Source organism: Vulpes lagopus, chromosome 8 (assembly GCF_018345385.1).
Source record: "Vulpes lagopus strain Blue_001 chromosome 8, ASM1834538v1, whole genome shotgun sequence".
Taxonomy (NCBI): Eukaryota; Metazoa; Chordata; class Mammalia; order Carnivora; family Canidae; genus Vulpes; species Vulpes lagopus.
Genome location: NC_054831.1, coordinates 116,954,317 through 116,975,231, shown reverse-complemented (window position 1 = coordinate 116,975,231; position 20,915 = coordinate 116,954,317). Strand labels below are relative to the sequence as shown.

At 40.9% G+C, this 20,915-nt stretch overlaps 1 long non-coding RNA gene across 1 annotated transcript; it reads left to right on the top strand.

Moving 5' to 3' along the window:
* The first annotated feature begins 52 nt into the window (after window positions 1–52).
* Window positions 53–9,495, top strand: LOC121497513. Its single transcript, XR_005989488.1, has 2 exons — window positions 53–356; window positions 9,214–9,495. It is a non-coding gene; the product is annotated as an uncharacterized LOC121497513 (long non-coding RNA).
* The last annotated feature ends 11,420 nt before the right edge of the window (window positions 9,496–20,915 follow it).

Sequence of the window (20,915 nt, the reverse complement as noted above, 5' to 3'; positions counted from 1 at the left end):
GCGCGCCGTGACGTCGCTGCGCGGAGCCCGCCCCCGAGCCCCGGGCCGCGGCCGTTGGGGGTCGCGGTGGTGAAGCGATCGGGGCTGGGCTCGCTTCTCCTCAGGGTCCTGCCGGTGGGGCGAGGTCCGGCGTGGAAACTGAGGGAACTGTGACGCGCGCTTTCCAAGAATTCGGCTCTCTGCGAAAGGAGTTTATGGAGGGTGCGGAGGGGATGAGGAGGCCGCCCCCTCCGCCAGCTTCGGCCCGGCGGGCGAGAAAACCGGGCCGGGTCCCCGCCGTGCTCCGAATCCGAGATGCCGCCGGTGGACCCTCTGCGTCTGGTTCCCTCCGGGCCTAAGATGAAAACAGCACCCGGGTGTGTGTCTGTCTGTCGTGTGTGTCTTGTATTAAGGAATTTTTAAACATTCACCGAAAGCAGTGTGTTGCACCGACGAGAACAGCTAACTGCTGCTAGCTGTGTTTTTCCGGTTTTGTCTCATTTATCTCCTCCCGCCCATACCCCCTAATCTCGGGTGTTTTAAGAGAAACCGTCTTATTCATAAGTATAAGGTATATACCTAACCTGACTTTTTAAGGCCAAATCAACATTCAATGAAATTAAATCCGTCATCTAATTCCTAAGGCCATGTTCGGATTCTCACAGTTGCCTTAACGACCTTTCACAGTAGGTTTGTGGCCTCCGAATCCTAATTAAGGCCGAGGGGGTTGCGTTTGGATCACGTGTCGATAGCTTTAAAATTAGCCAACACCGGAGCTCTTGAGGGTGTAAGGCAGCCGGGCTGGACACACAGTCACCTGCTGATTGATCCCCGCTGATTTACGTTCGTTTCAGAAGATGTTTGCAGGGCGCCTACCACGTGCTGTGATGTGCAGACACTGGGACTGGGGGAGGGGAGTGTTACAAGAGAATAAGCCGAAGGGCCTGCCCTCAACCCTCAACTCCCTGACGGGGGTGGGGGGGGGATGCGGTGTTCTGATCCTTTGGAACATGAACTGGTAGTAAAGACTGCAGCATAATCATCTCACTCAGAACAGGTCTTCCTTGGCGGCCCTTCCAGCCTAGTTGTGGAGGGCCTTGAGTACCGTGCCAAGATGCGTATCCTGAAACCCTGGGAAGTAATCCATGGGAAGTCCCGGTACTCCCGCCACCCAACTCTTCCCTCTCCTTCAAACCCTATCCAAAATGCTGTTTCTTTCAGTAACGTCTTTTTTGATTCCATAACCTGGTGGAAACCATTTTCTCAACTGAGTTTCCACTACCCTTTGGGTTGTGCCTCTTCTAGATGTGTCTGACGTTCAATCTGAATAGTAAGTATTATCGGTGTGAGTCTGAACTCCATTAATAGGCTGTAGATTACTCAGAGGGAAATTCATTCTTTTGTATCCCTCAAGATCTGCGTTTGAATGCAGTAAAGGCCTCAGTAATTTTCAATTTCCCCACTTCCTTTTCACACTTTGAGACATTCATAAAAATCAGTATAAAGTTGTGGTGGACTTAGATCATGGGGGTTGGTAGCCTGCATCTGCCACTCATTAACATGTGACCTTGAACAAGTTACTTAATTTTTAAAGGCTATTTTCTCACGCGTAAAGTTAGATTTAATAGTATTTATGTCGTTGGCTTGTTTAGAGAACTAAACGAGTTCCTAACATACTTAGGACAGGAGCTAAAGCCGAGTATTAGCACTTGGGTTTTGCCCATGAGTTGCCTATAGGTTGTTTCTATATGTCTGTTCATTGTCTTTATTCATTTAAATACCTGGTTTCCTGAGCGGGATTCCCCAGCTTCCTCCATTGTCTATGTGGAATGCCCCTCAGTCCTTTTTCATGATCTCACCTCTCCACATCTCCCTGCTTGCCAGTTACCATATTTTCTTCTTCATTCATCAGTTACTGCTCCACCTGAGAATGTGAACTGAAAACTGTCTTTATGGCAACCTTTTTGTAGTTTATTTTCATCTTTCTTTCTGCTCATAAAGAGTCCAAAAGAGCTGGACTTTTCGGTTTCTTTCGGTTTTACTCAACTTTTTTTTTTTTTTTTTTTAACAAGAGGAAAAAAATTCTCACTTGTTCAATTTTAGCTTCCGATAGTCCATTGAAGAATAGTAGGATAAATTCCCTCCTTAGCTGTAAGTTATTTTTTACCTGTCTCTAAACCAGCACCATAGTTCATATTTTAATTTTGTTTTCATTTATGTATATTTTCTCCCTTTCTGAGTGTTAGTTGCAATCCATATTATTTGCTAGTTTTATAGGTCAATGGGTTATTTTAGAACAGTTCTGTGTGTTTCAGTTGACATATACTCTCTTCCCTGTCATCACATATTGAGTCAAACCTGTGTCAGTGTGAGCACTGTAACACTTCAGCCACTGACTTTTGTTTTTAAGGTAACTCTTTCATTTTAGCTCCATATTTAGCTAATGCCATGAAGGGAACAAGACCTTTATCTCATTTCATGTCTCAGGCACCATAAAATGCTGAGTCACAGTCATCTGAGGGCTGTTCTCAACAGGCAAATGATTTAAAGTTTGAGCCTGGAGTGATTTCAGATTTCTGCCAGACTTATATTGTTGTTCAATTCCTTTAAGATTTTTTTTAAAATTTGGTGCACTGATGGAATTGTGAGGGATTAAGGTGGGGAGAAGGTGGATAAGGACTAGGAAGGAGATATATGAACTGTAATAGTTTTAAGGCCTTTTATACTGTTCACAACCAACATAGTATAAACAATGTAATCCATTACTTTATAGACAGCCTTGTATATATGGTTTAGTCAGTTCAGACAGTTTTGTTTTTAGCCTTTTAAAAAAATATTTAAGTGAGAGAGTGTGTATGTGCAGGTGTGCATATGTAAGTGGGAGTGGGGTTAGGAGGAGCAGAGGGGGAGGGAGAGGAAAAGAATCTCAAGCAGACTCGGTGCTGATCACGAATCCTGTGGCAGGGCTAGATCTCATGACCCTGAGATCATGACCTGAGCTGACACCAAGAATTTGATGCTTAACTGACTAAGCCACCAAGGTGCCTCTTTCAGCCTTTTATCTAATTAGTTTTGAATGTATAGGGCAGATGATCCCAGTTAAAGTATTTTTCAGGGGATACACAAGAAGGTACTCTGGCTCTTGTCATGAAGATATTCGGACTTCAGAATTGATGATGCTACTCTGGGAAGAAAAAATTGTGAGGGTTAGATCACTAAATTCCTTGCGGTTCCCAAACTAGATTGTTTAGTGATGGGGCAACTTGGTGGTATATGATGTATACATACATACATACATATATACACATATGTGTATATGATTATATAGGGTGTATAGCCCCACTGCTAACTTGTCAAACCCTATCTTGTCAGACCTTTCCATGTCAGCACATTGTAAAAAGTCCAGGTTGCTTATAAATTAAAAGTGGATGTTTAGAGGCACCTGGGTGGCTCAGTCAGTTAAGGGTCTGACTCTTGATTTTGGCTCAGGGTGTGAAATTGAGCCCCACATTGGGCTACACACTGGGTGCAGTGCCTGCCTGCTTAAGATATCTCTCCCTCTCTCTCTGCCCCTCCCTGCCATTCATCATCAAATATGTATTATGGACCCATTGTATAACAAACACTATTCAGGGTTAGGAATACGGCTATAAATAAAACAAAATCTCTGGGGATGCCTGGGTGGCTCAGTGGTTGAGCGTCTGCCTTTGCCTCAGGGCCTGCTCCCGGGATCCGGGATCGAGTCCCACATCCGGCTCCCTGCATGGAGCCTGCTTCTCCCTCTGCCTATGTCTCTCCCTCTCTCTCTCTGTATGTATCTCATGAATAAATAAATCTTTAAAAACAAAACAAAATCCCTGCCCTCACAGAACTTACATCTAGTAGGGAAGATAGACAATAACCGGGTATATAGTAGATCAGATGGTAATATATATTCTGGAGAAAAGGAAAGGGATAAAGAATATAAAAAGTATTGGGATTAGGTACTATTTTTATTTAGGATATTTGGGGAAGATGTAATTGATAAGATGACATTTGAATTTCAGTCCAAAAGAAGTGAGGATAATTGAGAAAACTTTCCAGGCAGTGGGCCTGCAAAGCCCTGACTTATTAGAGGAAGGCCAATATGGCTGGGTACAGCAATTTATGAAGATAGTAGAAGGAGAGGTTGTGAAATCACAGAAGTTGTGGGAGACCCAGTCAGGTCCATTATGACTTTGGCTTTTATTCTGTATCCTTAAAAGGTTTTGAGCAGAGGAAAGCCTAAACTAAGTTGCATTTTAAATGTATCATTCTGATAGCTGTGTTGAAAAGCTTATAATAAAACCCAGGCTGAGAGATGACTTGGAGAAGGGGGGTTGGTGAGGATTGGTTGGATTCTGGATATATTTTGAACGTTGAGCTGATAGAATTAAAAGTTGGATGGAATGAAAGTGTAAAAATAAAAGTTCATGTTAAATTAGAGGTGCTTATTAGACATTCAAGGAGCAATGTAAAACAAGCAGTTTTTTTTTTTTTTTTTTTTTTTTTTTAAGATTTTGTTTATTCATGAGAGACAGAGAAAGAGGCAGAGAGACACAGGCAGAGGGAGAAGCAGGCTCCATGCAGGGAGCCCAACCTGGGACTTGATCCCGGGACTCCAAGATCACACACTGGACCAAAGGCAGGTGCTAAGCCACTGAGCCACCCAGGGATCCCCAGCAGTTGGGTTTTTAAGAGTGGAGTTAGAATAGGTGATCGTCCAGGCTAAAGATGTAAATTTGGAACTCTTTCAACATATTGAGGGTGTATAGAAAGATAAGACTGAGTAAATTCACCTTGGATAGTTTGCTTGTAACTGCATATTAGAACCCCTGGAGAAGATTTGCAAAAATGGCAGTCGTTGAGTCTCTCCTCCCATATCAGAAAGAAGGCAGGGTGTTGTACCATTTTATTTATTTATTTATTTTTGGAGAGAGTGGAGGGTATGGAGGTAGAGGGAGAAAGAGAATCTTAAGTAGGCTCCATGTCCAGCATGAGTGCAAGACAGGGCTCCATCTCATGACCCCGAGATCATGACCTGAGACAAAATTAGGAGTCAGAAGCAGAAGCTTAACTGAGCCACCCAGGTGCCCCAAGGGCACTGTATTTTTTTTTTTTTTTTTTAAGATTTTTTATTTACTTGAGCAAGGGGAAGAGCAGAGGGAGAGGGAGAAGCACACTCCATGCTGAACAAGGAGCCTGCCATGGGGCTTGATCCCAGGACCCTGGAATCATGACCTGAGCCAAAGGCAGATGCTTAACTGACTGAGCCACCCAGGCACCCCGAGGACACTTGTATTTTTAAAAATAGTCTAACATGATTCTATTTTTTTTACATGATTCTATTTTTTTTTTTTAAGATTTTTTTATTTATTTATGACAGACAGAGACAACAGACACAGAGAGAGAGAGGCAGAGGGAGAAGCAGGCTCCATGCAGGGAGCCTGACGTGGAACTCGATCCCCGGTCTCCAGGATCACACCCTGGGCTGAAGGCAGCACTAAACCACTAGGCCACCAGGGCTGCCCTGATTGTATTTTTGAACACAGATATTATTTACACTTTTTTTTTTTAAAACAATGTAAACAGTAAATCCTGGAGGTAAGATGGATGATCCTCATAGCTGTTTCCAGATATTTCTGTTTCCTGAATTCTTAAAAACATAAGGCTTTTACTCTCTTGTTATTAGACCATATTACCTACTACCCCATATTGCATTGACAATTTATTGGCCCCTAGAGTCACTCCCCTTATATCTTAAAATTTTTACCTCACCCAACTCTACTATCTTAACTCTTGGCTTGAGGGACACCTGAGTGGCTCAGCGGTTGAGCATCTCCCTTCGGCTCAGGGTGTGATTCTGGAGTCCTGGGAACAAGTTCCCCATTGGGCTTCTGCTTCTTCCCTCTGCCTATGTCTCTCTGCCTCTCTCTCTGTCTCTCATGAATAAATAAAAAATAAAATCTAAAAAAAAAAATTATTGGCTTGAAATTTACATGTAAATGATCCTTCCAACACCCTGGCCTTTCAGTTACTTGAACTCACATCCAATGATCTTGTCCTCCACTCCTTTGGAACTACTCATTCCCATAGTTTTATAATTTTGTCATTGCTAAACTTTTCTTAATTCCATTCACTGACTGTCATTCCATTCCTTCTATTACTCTGACTCCAATTATCTTTTAACCACACCAGGATTGGATTTAGCAAAGTGGAGACCATAAGTGAGAATGGAACAAGGACTTTGAGAGTATGCTCAGGGAGAGATAATAAATTTTGACAGTGAGATTTTAGCAAGAATGTAGTACTATCAATGGATTATGGATGCTGGCCCTATAGGACTTGCTGAAGGTTTTGATGTGGATATTGAAAAGACAAGATGACTTCTAGATTTTTGACTTGAGGCTAAGCTGGGGGTAGAGTCATTTACAGAGACGAAAAAGACTAAGGGGAGAAGCAGATGTGGTTATGTGAATCAAATATTCTATTTTGGCATAGCTAAATTTGAAATTCTAATTTAACTAGAGATGTAGGCTAAGGAATTACTTGGAACTTGGAAGAAGTCAAAGCTGGGATACTTTTAAGACAGAGAAAGGCAGAGACAGGCAAAGGGAAGAGAAGCAGTCTCCATGCAGGAGCCTGATGCGGGACTCGATCCTGGAACTCCAGGATCATATCCTGAGCCAAAGCCAGACACTCAACTGCTGAGCCACCCAGGTATCCCTAGAGCTGGGATACTTTTGCCACAGTTGTCCTCTGGCAGCATTCAAAGTCTAGGGACCAAGGGGTAAGGAGGAGAAAACAGCCACAGTTAGAGTGACCTGTAGGTTTTTATTTGAACAGGAAGGCAAAAGTAAGTTCAGAGAATGGGATGAACTTATGGGAACTTTGATAGTGAATTCCAGAAGAAGAATTCCAACCTTATGATAATTTTGGACCTAATCCACAGGAATTTAAACTTCTAGTACCAGCCAATATTACTTTGAAACCATTTCAAATCTGGTGTGATATGCTTCATAAACCCTAGGATGATTTATTATAGAACTTTAATTATATTAAAAGATATCAGACATTTTTCCAATTCTAGCCTAATCAAGAGTCCTAATGTTTTCTTTTTGTTTTGTTTTGTTTTTTTAAGATTTTTATTTATTTATCCATGAGAGACACACACACACAGAGAGAGAGACAGAGACACAGGCAGAGGGAGAGGGAGAAGCAGGCTCCATGCAGGGAGCCTAACGTGGGAAGAGTCCTAATGTTTTGAGTTTCTGGATCTGAGGGATTAACTGATTTCTCAAATGAAAAAGGAGAAAACTCAATCTAGCAAAAAAATTTCATTAAGTGACTTTCAGAATCAGCTATTTTTCATTTTTATCTCAACTTGAATATTTTTTAGACATAATGAGTTCATGAAGGTAGATATCTTGCTAACAAGGAAATTAATATTTATTTATTTATTTATTTATTTATTTATTTATTTATTTATTTATAAAGATTTTATTCATGAGAGACACAGAGAGAGAGGCAGAGACATAGGCAGAGGGAGAAGCAGGCTCCATGCAAGGGAGCCCAGTGTAGGACTTGATCCTGAGATTCCAGGATCACGCCCTAAGCTAAAGGCAGGTATTCAACTGCTGAGCCACCCAGGCATCCCAGAAATTAAGATTTAAAATTTTAATACCTTTATGTAATTCTAAAGTCTAAACTATATAAAAATTATACAAAAAGAAACCTTGCTTCCATTCCTGTCCTTTCTATCCCATTTCTCTCACTCTGCATTGCCTGAAATTCTTTTCGTTGCCTGTAATTCTTAACTTAGCCTTCCATCATGTCTTGATACAAGTCAAATACAAATTTATATTCTATCTCCTTTAACTTGAAAAGTAGAATACTATACGCACTGCTCTGCATTGGCTTTGATCACCTAATGAATCCTGAAAATTCTTCTATGTCAGTACATACAGATTTCAATTTTTTCTCATATTTTTGTAGGAACATACATCGTGAAGGCTGTACCATGATTCATTTAATTCTTTGTTAATGGGCACTTGCCTTATTATCTGGTAATTAAGATATGTGTATGTACCACAGATGAAAGTGCCTTAGAAGTTATTCTTTATTTCCCAACTTTTAGAAAAAAAGATCTGATTCTTCAGGGGCATTCTATAAGACTCAATCACGTTTTGAATTTATTTTTGGTAGTTTAATTTTTATTTTTATTTATTTATTTATTTATTTATTGGTAGTTTAATTTTTAAAGCAAGTTGCTTTAATCAAAAGATTTTCAAATTTTCTTTAGAACAGAAAGCATTAATTTCAAATATAGTGGAATTAAAGAGCTCCCAGGGGACTATATAAAGCCATCAGCATCAGCTTTTGCCATTTGAGCTTGAAGTCATTAGCTTTCTCCTATGATTCAGGGAAAGATACCTTGAAATTGAAAGAGCACTAGCTTTGAATTACAGTTTCTAGGTCAACGTAATGGAGACTACTTGAGCTGTGGTTTAGCTGTGAACCTGGCTAGCAGATTTTCCCTACTAAAGAAATAAGCTACTCAGGTCAAACTGGAAAATACGTAGAAGAAATCTAGAGGAAATTGGTCTTGGCAATGGAAGCCCTCTTTTCCTCTAAAAGAAACTATGCTAAAATACTTTTTCCTTGGAAAGAAGAACCCATTCTGAATTTTTATTTCAGCAAACCAAAGATAAGCTATTTAAATGTTTTTTACCAGGCAGCCTGGTGGTTTTAGCTTTGCCTTCAGTCTAGGGCCTGATCCCGGGGACCCAGAATCAAGTCCCACATCAGGCTCCCTGCATGGAGCCTGCTTCTCCCTCTGCCTCTCTCTCTGTGTGTGTCTCTCATGAATAAATAAATTTTAAAAATCTAAAAAAAAAAAAAAAATGTTTTTTACCTACCAGATTAGTGAACTAGCAGACTAAGAAGACTATTCATGAATGAATAGCCCACCTTATCTAGAAAGCCATCATTTCAATGGTGACCTGGAGTGGAGTGTCACACCCTAACTCCTGCAAGAAATTTCTTAAGAATTCTTTTGTCTCTTTTCTCAGCAAGATTAATGAAGCTCTAAATGTTAGTTGTAACCACTCCCCTAAAAGTTGCTCTGGAAATCACTATAAGTTATGGCTGCTCTCCTTTGCTGAGATGGTCATCAGTAATGACAACTAACATTTATTGAATACTCACTCTTGCCAGGTGCTGTTGAATGGGCATAGCCTCTTTTCTCAAAGACCATGCCCTATGAAGCTTCAACGCTGCCTGTTCTCCAGCAATTGGATTCCTGAATTGGATGGACATTGAGAAGTGAATGTGGTTTACCCATTGATATGAAGGATTCCATTGCTTTTTGCAGATGGGAGATAAGCAATCATTGTTAGGTTCCAGAATGCTCTATAAGGATAAGGGAAATGCCATCTGTAGATACCTGCAGACCAAAGACCATAGTTCTTCTGTTGTGCAATAAATGTTGTTACAAGATTTCTTTTCCTTTAGTGCCTGTGGTTCTTGGTCACACCACTTTGAAGAATGAAGAGGTAGACCAGTTGAAGAGTGGTGGGCAGAAAAGCAAAATTTATTGAGCAATAGTACAAAGCTCCTAAAAAGGAAGGGGACCCTAGAGGGTTGCCACTGGAGTTTCTAAGTCTAGGGCTTTTCATGGGCTTGTTGGCTGGCTGTCTTAATCTGATTAACCCCTCCATGAGCCTGTCATCCAATCAGGTTCTTGTCATTTACCTATCACATGGGAAAGGGTGGTGGGCTCCTTTCAGGGCAGTTTAGAACTCTTTTTAAGGGTGGTCTCCTCTCAGGGCAGGGCCCCTTGTCCCTGCTTGCCTTTCTTTTAACTATTCTCCATTATTCTGAGTGTGAAAGTAATTTAACGATTCCTTCCCATTTTTCTTTAAGTTTCATGGGAGCAAGAATTGTATCTCTCTTGCTTGTCAGCGCTTGATAAGGAAGACTTTTATTTAGGGTGGAGGAAGGGGACTATTGTGTGTAATAGGTGTAGGGACCACTGAGCTAGAATTTTGCCACGTGAGAGATTAGGTTCAACTCTGAATAGAGCATGAACAAGTAGGAATTTATAGTCAAGGAGCAGGGTGGGGTCAGTGGAATGAAAATTACTAAGAGGATGCATCTGAGGTCAGGGAAGATTCTGGCTAAACTGATCTAACAGGATTCTTGCTGAAGGCAGGCCAGGATGATCAGACATCATCTGGGGTTTAGTGGAGGATGAGGCACCTGATTACATGTTGAGGGTGATCACATATGGAAGATGGGGTATTCTGGTTAACCAATTTATCAGGATTCTTGTTTAAATTGGACAGATGAATTAGAAGTAAAAAGGCCTCATTGAAAAAGAGTTCAGGAGAGACCGAGTTTGCATTGAAATACCGTTCACATGTGTATAAAGCAAAAATATAAAACTCCCCGAAGAAAGGTAATGCATGCCCTAATTTAACATTAGTGTGTGTGCATGCTAGCATTTACTGGATTATGTGCAACTTGTGTCTAACTAGTAGGCTTTAGGCTCTCAATGAGTAGAGTTTGTGGTTTTTGTCTTTTTCTATTTCCTAGCAAAATAACCTGGCCTAGAGACTGAATACATGTTTACAGAGTGACTGTGTTTTTCTGAATGTATTATGTTCCCAAGCATTTTCCATAAAGTTTTTGTTTTGTTTTGAAAGAGAGAGCAAGCAAGCACGTGCACAGGAGTTTGGGGGGGGGGGTGCGGCGGGAGGTGAGAAGGGGTCCCACAACCCTGAAATCATGACCTGAGTTGAAATCAAGAGTTAGACATTAAACACAAAGTTTTTTATGTGTTAAAAAATAAACACATTACAAATGGGACTGGGGCTCTGCACAGAAGCATCTATCTACTCTTGTGCTTTTTCTGTGTATGTTACAATTCAATAAAAATTTCTCTAGATTCCTAGTGACTTTGTATTATGAATATGTTCCCTATCAGTTATAAGTTGTGCACTTGAGGATTTACTTTATAATTTTGATTTCTCTTGACAAAGAGCTTTCATCTTCTATTTGTTTTAAGAAGTGTGTAAAGCATCAAAATGGCCCTGAACACACTCAGCTCTCTACCTCCTTATTGCCCCAGTACTTCCCAGTACCTCATACCTATAAGACCCTCATCCTTCCGGTTGCTCCCATCACAAACAACTCGATTATTTCACCCTGAACTCCAGCTTTCCATTTCCATCCACTCATGTTATCTAATGCCTCTGACTCTTAACCCAGCAGATGAAGTGGCTTCTATTCTACTTTTCAGATCTAACTTGGTGACTGGTTATCAGAGATACCAATTTTGAAGGAAAATAAAATTCAATCTTTCTGGACCTCTTTCATTTCCCACCTCTCCTACAACACCTGATAATGGAAAGGCAATGGAAAACTTTCCCTCACTGTCCATCCCCAGCAATTATTCAGATTTTCCTACTGAAAGTACTAAACTCTACCTAGCAGATATTTTTCTTTCTAAATATTTCTAATCTTTTGAACTATTTGTCACCTCAGGAAATAAGTGGAATATTTAAAAAACAGGTTATTCTGAGGAGACATTTAACATTTTACATATATTTTTACAATATCAGTCATGCCGTAAAGAATATCAACCACTTTATTTTAAAAGGCTAAATAAGAGGGGGACCTGGGTGACTCAGTTGCTTAAGCGTCTGCCTTCAGCTTGGGTCATGATCCCAGAGTTCTGGCTTGAGCCCCACATTGGGCACCCTGCTCAGCTGGGAGCCTGCTTCTCCCTCTGTGACTCCCCCTGCTTGCTCTCTCTGTGTCAGATAAATAAATAATTTTTTTTTAAGATTTTATTTATTCATGAGAGACACAGAGAGAGAGAGGCAGAAACACAGGCAGAGGGAGAAGAAGCAGGCTCAATGCAGGGAGCCTGATGTGGGACTCAATCTCTGGTCTCCAGGAGCACACCCTGGGCTGAAAGCGGTGCTAAACCACTGAGCCAGGGATCCCTGGGTGGCACAGCGGTTTGGCGCCTGCCTTTGGCCCAGGGCGCGATCCTGGAGACCCGGGATCGAATCCCACGTCGGGCTCCCGGTACATGGAGCCTGCTTCTCCCTCTGCCTGTGTCTCTGCCTCTCTCTCTCTCTGTGACTATCATAAATAAATAAAAATTAAAAAAATAAAAAAATAAACCGCTGAGCCACCGGGCTGCCCTAAATAAAATCTTTAAAAAAAAGAAAAAAAGGCTAAATAAAACACATGGCCCAAATCACTCAACACGTAGAAGATTCAAATTTGGGCTAAGACCAGAGTTTTTGAGACATTAACTTCTCATACCTGTAGACATGGTTGGTGTATATAAGGGTAAAAGCAATGCCTGCCAAGCATAGTATCCCTCCTAATGTACAGCCACTTGATTTGCCTTTGTAAGTATCATTTATATAGCACAAGGATTTATCTCAGATGCGTAGGAAGGAGTATGTATGGAGATTTTCTGGCAATTTTGTACAACCCATTTGTGTATCCTTTCAACATCCACAAATTTTTGTTGAGCACTTAGTCTGTGTTAGCCACTGCTGGAATCTAGAGATACATTTTGTGCTTTCATGAATAAAACAGCAAATTCTTTGCTCTCATAGAGCTTGTATTTCAGTTAGGACTGGGGAAAGAAATACAAAAAACATAGAATATCTAATAGTGTCAAATGCTAAGGAAAAGGCACACTTGGGTGGCTTAGTGGATTAAGCATCTGCCTTTAGCTCAGGTCATGATCCCAGGGTCCTGGAATTGAGCCCCACATTGGGCTCCCTGCTGAGCAGGGAGTCCGCTTCTCATTTTCTCTCTACCCCTCCACCGTGATTTTAGTTAGGGCTCTTTGCGTGGCAAGGAACACTTTGAGTGGCAAAGGTCCCTTTGAGGTTACTCAAATAAAGCCTTATTATAAGGACTTACAAGTTTTGACCCCTGGGATTAGGAACCACTACCAGGAACCACATGTGCAGTTAAGGGAGCTGCATGCCCTCATTTCTGGTGTCCTGCTCTGCCTTGCTCTCCTTGCTCACTAGCTTCCTTTACCTATTCTCTAATAAATAGCGGTAACTTACCAATGGCTTTGACTTTTTATTTTGGCTAATTGCTGATTTTGCTTTAATTATTATTTTTTAAAGATTTTGTTTGAGAGCACACCTGAGCGGTGGCGGGGAGGGGCAGAGGGAGAGAAAGAAGCAGACTCCCCACTGAGCAGAGAGAGCCTACGCTAGGCTCCATCCTAGGACCTTGAAATCATGACCTGGGCTGAAGGCAGGTACTTAACCAAATGGGCCACCTAGGCACTCCAATGTTGCTTTTAAAATTAAAGTAATACATTTGGGGCGCCTGAGTAGTTCAGTCATTTGAGTGTCCAACTCTTGATTTTGGCTCACGTCACCAGATCAGGGTCATGAGATCAAGCCCCAAATCGGGCTCCGCGCTCAGTGTAGAGTCTGCTTAAGATTACCTCTCTCTTTCCCTCTGCCCCTCCCCCCCACTCATGCTCATGCTCTTTTTCTCAAAATCTTTAAAATTTTTAAAAATTAAAGTAATACATTCATAAGTAAAGAATTCTTTCTTTCTCACTCCAGACCCTTAGCCTTCTCACCCAGGAGGCAATTTCTGTTAACAGCCTTTTATGTATCATCTCAGATATTTCCTATGTACAGATAAGTACATATATCCTTATTTTATATATAAATAAAGGTTTAGAATGCAGTTTCCCATTTTTACCAAATTTTAATGAAAATTACACCCAAATTTTAGTAAAAATTACTAATATAATTTGCTTGGATAAAACAAAGTTCAGGGATGCCTGGGTGGCTCAGAGGTTTGGCACCTACCTTCAGCCCAGGGCGTGATTCTAGAGTCCCGGGATTGAGTCCCGCTTCGGGCTCCCTGCATGGAGCCTGCTTCTCTCTCTGCCTCTCTCTGTGTCTCTCATGAATAAATAAATAAATACAACTTTTAAAAAATAAAAAATAAAACAAAGTTCATGTTAGAAAAAATTCAGTGAAACAGTTTCTGCTTTCTCTGTATTCTTACTCATTCTTCAATTTGCTTCTTATGTTTCCAAATCAGGTGACCTCCCCACCCAGGATCACATATTAAAGCGTTTAAATTTTAGATCATAAAATAAATCATTCATTCCCAATAAGCAGTACAACACCATGTATCATTATTAATTTCAGACACTTTGACCACAGCTGTGTGTGGCCAGGAATGTCTTAAGATTTCAGCTTCATAGTGCTATAGGCTTTGGCAAAAACCATATCAATTTCCATTTGGTACTGGGCACACAATTGAGGTGTGCAAGAAAAAGAACTTTTTCTTGGTCCTTAGATGATTCAGTTGATTAAGCATCCCACTCTTGGTTTCAGCTCAGGTCATGATCTCAGGGTTGTGAGATTGAGCCCCCATCTCGTTCCATGCTCAGCTGGTAGTCTCCTTGAGATTCTTTCCCTCTGCTCCTCCTCCTGCTTGCATGCTTTCTATCTCAAATAAACGAATCTTTAAAAGGAAAAAAAAAAAAAAACCAACAACTAACTTTTTCTGTTGTTCAATAACTCATTTCTACCAAGACCTCTATTTGACTCAGGTTATGGAAATGTGCAGTTCCTGTGGTTGTGTCTAGGCTCTTAGGGGCTTTTGTCATACCAGGAAGTTGAAGTGTGTTGCCTACCAGGTGTCCATGGAGCCATCCTTCCCCCCCATCTGCCTGGTCCTGTTGGTGGTATAATGCAGTCCACACTATTAGTGAATAGTATCAGGGCCATTCTGCTGCTATCCACTGCTGTGCTTGGGCTTAGGAAGTAACTGTGTCTCTCCACAGCCACATCCTCTCAGATGGCTGCTTTACAGGCTTAAATAGCATATAAAGAAAACTCCATTAGAAAGGCTCCACTTGGTCTGCGTTATTCTCTAAAGGGCTCAATTTACTAAAGTTTGGTGATCTTTTTTTCTATCTCACTTCATAGGGTTAAAAAGGGCAGGGTACTTTGTAAGCCTGAACCAGAGGGCAGTAGAGTCTGTTCTTAGGCAGGAGGCTGAGTTGCTAGGCCCAGAAAGTGGCCTCGATCAAGTCTTTGATACCAGGAAATGAACGAATTTGGGGCGGGGAGGTGGTGTGGGCTGTGGAGGGGTGGTGTCTACCTATGTCTCCCCAGGTCATACTGGTCCTCTTTACTTTCTGGACAATTGACTTTTGTGATTTCCTGCCTTCAAACCAACTTTCCAGATACATCTCCACCAACTCCTGCTGACTTTAGACAGAGGGATATAAAAAATCATGAGTCTAATACATAGTGTATATGACTCTTGATTCAGGGCTCTAAGATGTGGTGGATAATTTTAGAAATACTTAAGACAAAATGAATTTTATTATAAGTAGAGAAAAAGCAGAATATACATCCTATTAGTCCAAAAACAATCAGTTCCTTTTTTGTTGTTGTATAGTATTGTTATAGATTAAGCTTTCAGAAAAATGTGAAAAAACACACATCATGACTAGTGTCCAAAGGTGCCTGGGTGGCTCAATTAAGCGCCTGACTCTTGATTTTGGTTCAAGTCATGATATGATTTCAGAGTTGTGAGATGTCTCTCCCTTTGCCCCTCCTCCCCTCTCTCCCTACCCCTCTAAAAAAAAGAAAAGGTCAATGTCCACCATAGTCTTAAGAAATTGGGATGAGAATATGCCTGTCTGTTGGTGCTGTTCTGCTTGGGCAGTCTCTGTCTTCTTAGCAGCAAAGTCTCACATCTGACTATGCTGTCACTATGGTGAAGGATGTAGAAAAGCCTTTTTTCCTCTTTCAATGCTATTGATCATGCTACATCATCTGAAAACTGAGAACTGATATGTTCCAGTCACGATTACACTTCAAAATTAGGAAGACAACTCAGCTTGTAATCTGAAGTCACTAGAACTGCCTAGTATCCCATGGCAACCACAAAGGTAGGTGCTGATTAGTAAGTGGCCTTACGTCTTGCCATGAGTACCAAGAACCCCCCCCTTTTGGTTGGCAGCTTCAAGATTATTATTCCAAAGGTAGCATACTTACCCCAAAATGATATTAATTTCTGTGTAGAGTGACAACTTTAAGCTGGTTTTACAGAAGGTTTGCACAAGGTTCATTTTGCTTCATAGCTTAGTTATTTTCTCTTATTGACACTTCAAAGAAAATCATTTAGACCAAGAGAGTATTTGATATTCTAGATCAGGACTTGGAAATTCAATTAGCTGCAGAGAAATATGAATGCGGTAAAGTGAATATATTACAATTCGGATTGTGGCGTTCTGGAGGACCTGTATGTCAACTAGATGAGGAAGCCCCTTTTCAGGTTAGGTTAATTGTAGCCAGATGGAAATGTGGATCCTGGGAATCCCTGGGTGGCTCAGCGGTTTGGTGCCTGCCTTTGGCCCAGGGCATGATCCTGGAGACCTGGGATCGAGTCCCACATCAGGCTCCCTGCATAGAGCCTGCTTCTCCCTCTGCCTGTGTCTCTGCCTCTTTCTCTCTGTGTCTCTCATGAATAAATAAATAAAATCTTAAAAAAAAAAAAAAAAAGGAAATGTGAATCCCGTTTGTCAGAAGTGCTGTTTTAAGAGAATATGAAAAATCTAGATTTTCATGTGAAAAAAATTGTTAAGTTATATGGGACCTATCAAAACAAATCTGTGTGGAACATTTTGTCTGTGGGTCACCAGGTTGCAACTTCTATTTTAGACTTTCTGGTTTGCACTCCTTTTGTTATAAAAACAAAACCATGAGACTCTCTAGGCAAGTTTCAGTAGCATATATCAAATCAATACAGACAGCAAAGGAATCATTTTTAATCCAGGAAAGAGTGAGAAAATTCCTTCCAAGGGCACATGAGTGTCTCAGTCTTTTGGGTGTCTACCTTAGGCGGAGGTCCTGATCTTGGAGTCCTGGGATTGAGCCTCATGGCTCCCTGCTCAGCAAGGAGTCTGTTTCTCCCTGTCCCTCTGCCCCTCCCTCTGCTTTCTCTCTCTTTCTCAAATAAATAAGTTAATTAAATAAATTTTAAACTTCCAAATGGTGGCAATATTGACACTTTTCTTCAGAGAATAAGAATAGAGGAAAAATTTTCATTAAAAAAAAACCTGCACATCTTTTAGAAATGGATATGACAAAAGCTGCTTAAGGTACTCCTGGAAAATCTGAATGCATTTTAGCTGCTAAATGCAGAGGAAATGTGTTTGAGGATACTAATGGGATTTAAAAATTATTTTTATAATTTCCATTTAACTAAAAAAATCCACTCCAAATCTTAGCAAATTAGCAAATGTAGTATTGATTTATTATTAGTCTTTCCATCAGACCTCAGACTTAGAGTTGCTTTGCATTTCCAGTGTTCTTCAAGAACTGATAAATGAGGGATTATGAGGGATTATGGATTCCACTTTCTGTTTTTTACAAATTAAATAATAAATCAAGTGCCAAAGTCTAGAAGACAATGGGATCATGAATAACCAATATTAGAACTATATGGCCTCAAACGACTTGAGAACAATGATACAGTTTTTTCCATTAGAATTACAAAATATACGTATGAAGGAAAAAGGTATTTGTACCCAAGCACATAATAAATGTTTCAGTTATTTTATGAATTATTTTAATATAACTTGGATAAAAATACAGGGATTGAAAAATGTCTCTAAGAGCATAAGGGCATAAATGGAAAGACACTGATAAATGACAAGTAATGGGAGTTCTTGATCCTGATCAATCCTACCATAGTGTTTGTTAAAGACCTAAATGCTCAAATAAGGAATAGACCATGCTGAGTCTCTAATTGAGCAGAGACCCAGAAGGAAACAAATATTTGGCCATCCTTTTTGGAGGGAAGGTGGGGTTAATAAACTTATTTTAGAATAATTTTAGATTTAGAGAAAAGTTGCAAAGGTAGCACAGAGTTTCCATAAACCCCTCACCCAGTCTTTTTTTTTTTTTTTTTTTTTTAAGATTTTATCTGTGTCTCATGAGAGACACAGAGAGAGAGACAGAAACACAGGCAGAGGGAGAAGCAGGCTCCATGTAGGAAGCCTGATGCAGGATGTGATCCCTGGGCCCTGGGATCACGCCCTGAGCTGAAGACAGATGCTCAAGCACTGAGCCACCCAGGCATCCCTACCCAGTCTTCCCTAAGATCTTACATTGCCATGGTATATCTGTCAGTTAAGAAACCAACTTGGTACATTACTATTTACTAACCTCCAGATTTTATTCTGATTTTACTTATTTTTCTACTAATGTCCTTTTTCTGTTCCAAAGTAACACCCAGAATATCACATTACATTTAGTTGTCTGACTTCCTTACTCTCCTTTGGTCTATGACAGTTTCTCAATCTTTCCTTGTTTTTCCTAACTGTGACAGTTTTGAGAATTACTGATTATGTATTTTGTAGATTGCCCCTCAATTTGGATTTGTCTGATGTTTTTCTGAGACACAGAATCATGTGTTTTTAGGAAGAACATCACAGAAGTGAAATACCCTTTTCATCACATTCTATCAGGGTACATGCTATCAACATGACTTCTCATTGGTGATGTTAACCTTGATTACCTGGTTCAAGTAGTGTTTGCCAGGTTTCTTCACTGTAAAGTTACTCTCCTGTGCCCCCATACTCTATTCTTTGGAAGAAAATCACTAAATGCAGCCCATTCTGGGGGCTCTTAACCCCATGGGGTTTCAGAATATGACATAGTGAAAAAAATGTGAACTTCCCTCTTGATGTAAACAGTAGATTAAAATATTTTTTAAAAAAGTTCAAATCCAAAGCCAAGCTAAAAATAATTTCCCCAAGTGCCAATGATGAAGGAAAACTCCTACAAGAGTAGTGCCCATGCAAGTTGGTGCCATGATGGCCCAGGAGACAATGGATCTGGATATTAGCCCAAACACTATATTGGCTACATTGGGTAGGAGACAAGTCCTCCAGTCACAAGTGGTGAGGCATTGAACCTGACCCCTGGATAAAACCCGAGGTCTGGAATGACTGCATATCTGTGACTAGGGAACCAAAAACATTGCCCACCTACCCAAGCATGGGAGTTTATCTTGTCAGGACTCTGGGTGACAAAATAAAAGACCAACTTGAGAAGTTCAGCCCTCAAATTCCAACATACGGAACCCAAATTTATTCCTGCTTATTGTAGTAATAGAGTGATACATTAATAAAAAAAACTAATCACCAACAGTTGAAATATTTGGGTATTCAGCAGACACAAACTCGGCCCTGCTCAGGGGCGGGGTTTGTTCTCACATATCAGAGCTTATAGGACACATGCCTATTCACATACACACACACACACACACACACACACACACACACCTGGAAACTATGAGCTCACAGGGAATTGATACACCTTTAGAGACTATCAGCAGACACAGCATTCAAAGAATGAGTGCTTTGGAGAACTTGAGATAGTTAAGCAATGTTGAGAAATGACTCTGAGGAAAAATAATGGACTTGATGAAATACAATTCCCCAGGTTGAAGAAGGACCCTGGATGCTGAGCAGGATGAACAAACCTGATGCACCCTTGAGGTGTATACTTTGTCAGCTCAGGTTTTCATAAGTTGAGTGTTCTTAGGGTAAAGCCCACCATACACAGAGTGCCATCTGGAAGGATTTGGGAATGCCTTTGGGCAGCCCTGGAAGAAGAAGCCACCCCTTTCTAGATGCCTAGACAAAGGCTCAGACCACAGAAACTCTTATCACCTGGAGGAATCCTCCATAACACCCGTCCCCCCAGGGCTTGGCAGACCCCTGGATGCCTGCACAGGACACTGGATTTAACGGTTGTGGGTTGACATAGGAGGAAATGTGAAAAGAACTAAAAATGAGTACTGGGTGCAGTGACATAGCTGAGCTGACCAGACGGCTGCCCACTTAGTCCTGTGCTACATGGAGCAGTCCACTGGGTTAGCAAAGGCAGTCTCAGAAACTGAGGACAGGAAGTTAAGGATGTGTTCTTGTAGCATTTTCCTCAAGATGTTTGTAAGGAGAGAAGACTCAACATTACACGGGCTCTGTTATATATAATGTAGTGACTGTGTATCAGCTGGTTAATCTGGTCTCTGAGACAGTATGATCTGCCACTTGTTTTCCATTTATTTTTTATTTATTTATTTATTTATTTATTTATTTATTTATTTATTTATTTATTCATGAGAGATACACAGAGAGGCAGAGACACAGGCAGAGGGAGAAGCAGGCTCCATGCAGGGACTCAATCTCGGGACCCCAAGATCACACTCTGGGCTGAAGGGAGGCACTAAATGGCTGAGCGACCCAGGTGTCCCTGCCACTTGTTTTCTTATTCATCCTCCAAGTCATGGCTGCAAAGTCCCCTCTTGGAGAACCTCTCTGTGCCCCCATCCCAGGTTTGGTTGTGCCCCCTCTTTCATGTGCCTTTGGTTCATGTCCATATAGCGTCTGTAGTAACCCTAACAAGAGGTATGCAGTGGCTAAATCCTTGGGCAGTGACTTGGCATGACTTTGGCTCATGGGTTCAAGCAATAGGATGTCCAAGCAAGTATCCCATGCTCCACGCATTATTCACTTGGTGCCATACAGGCAGGGGTTAAGTCAGTTGGGCTAATAGAAGTTGATACACATACAGTCCACGCCAATCAGGCAAATTGAATCAATTAAGAAAAATCAAAGTTGGTGGGAAGAGATCAAACAAGTTTCTTACCATGGTAAGAAACAATAACAATAGTTAATCAACGAAGTTCTCTTCATTAACATGTTTTGGCATCACTTAAACTGTTGTAATCATTTTATCTGCCGTTCCCAGCAGGGTTTTTTTTTTTAAGTTGGTTCTGTGGGACATTTTTGTTTCTTTTCTGGCCAGCTCTGA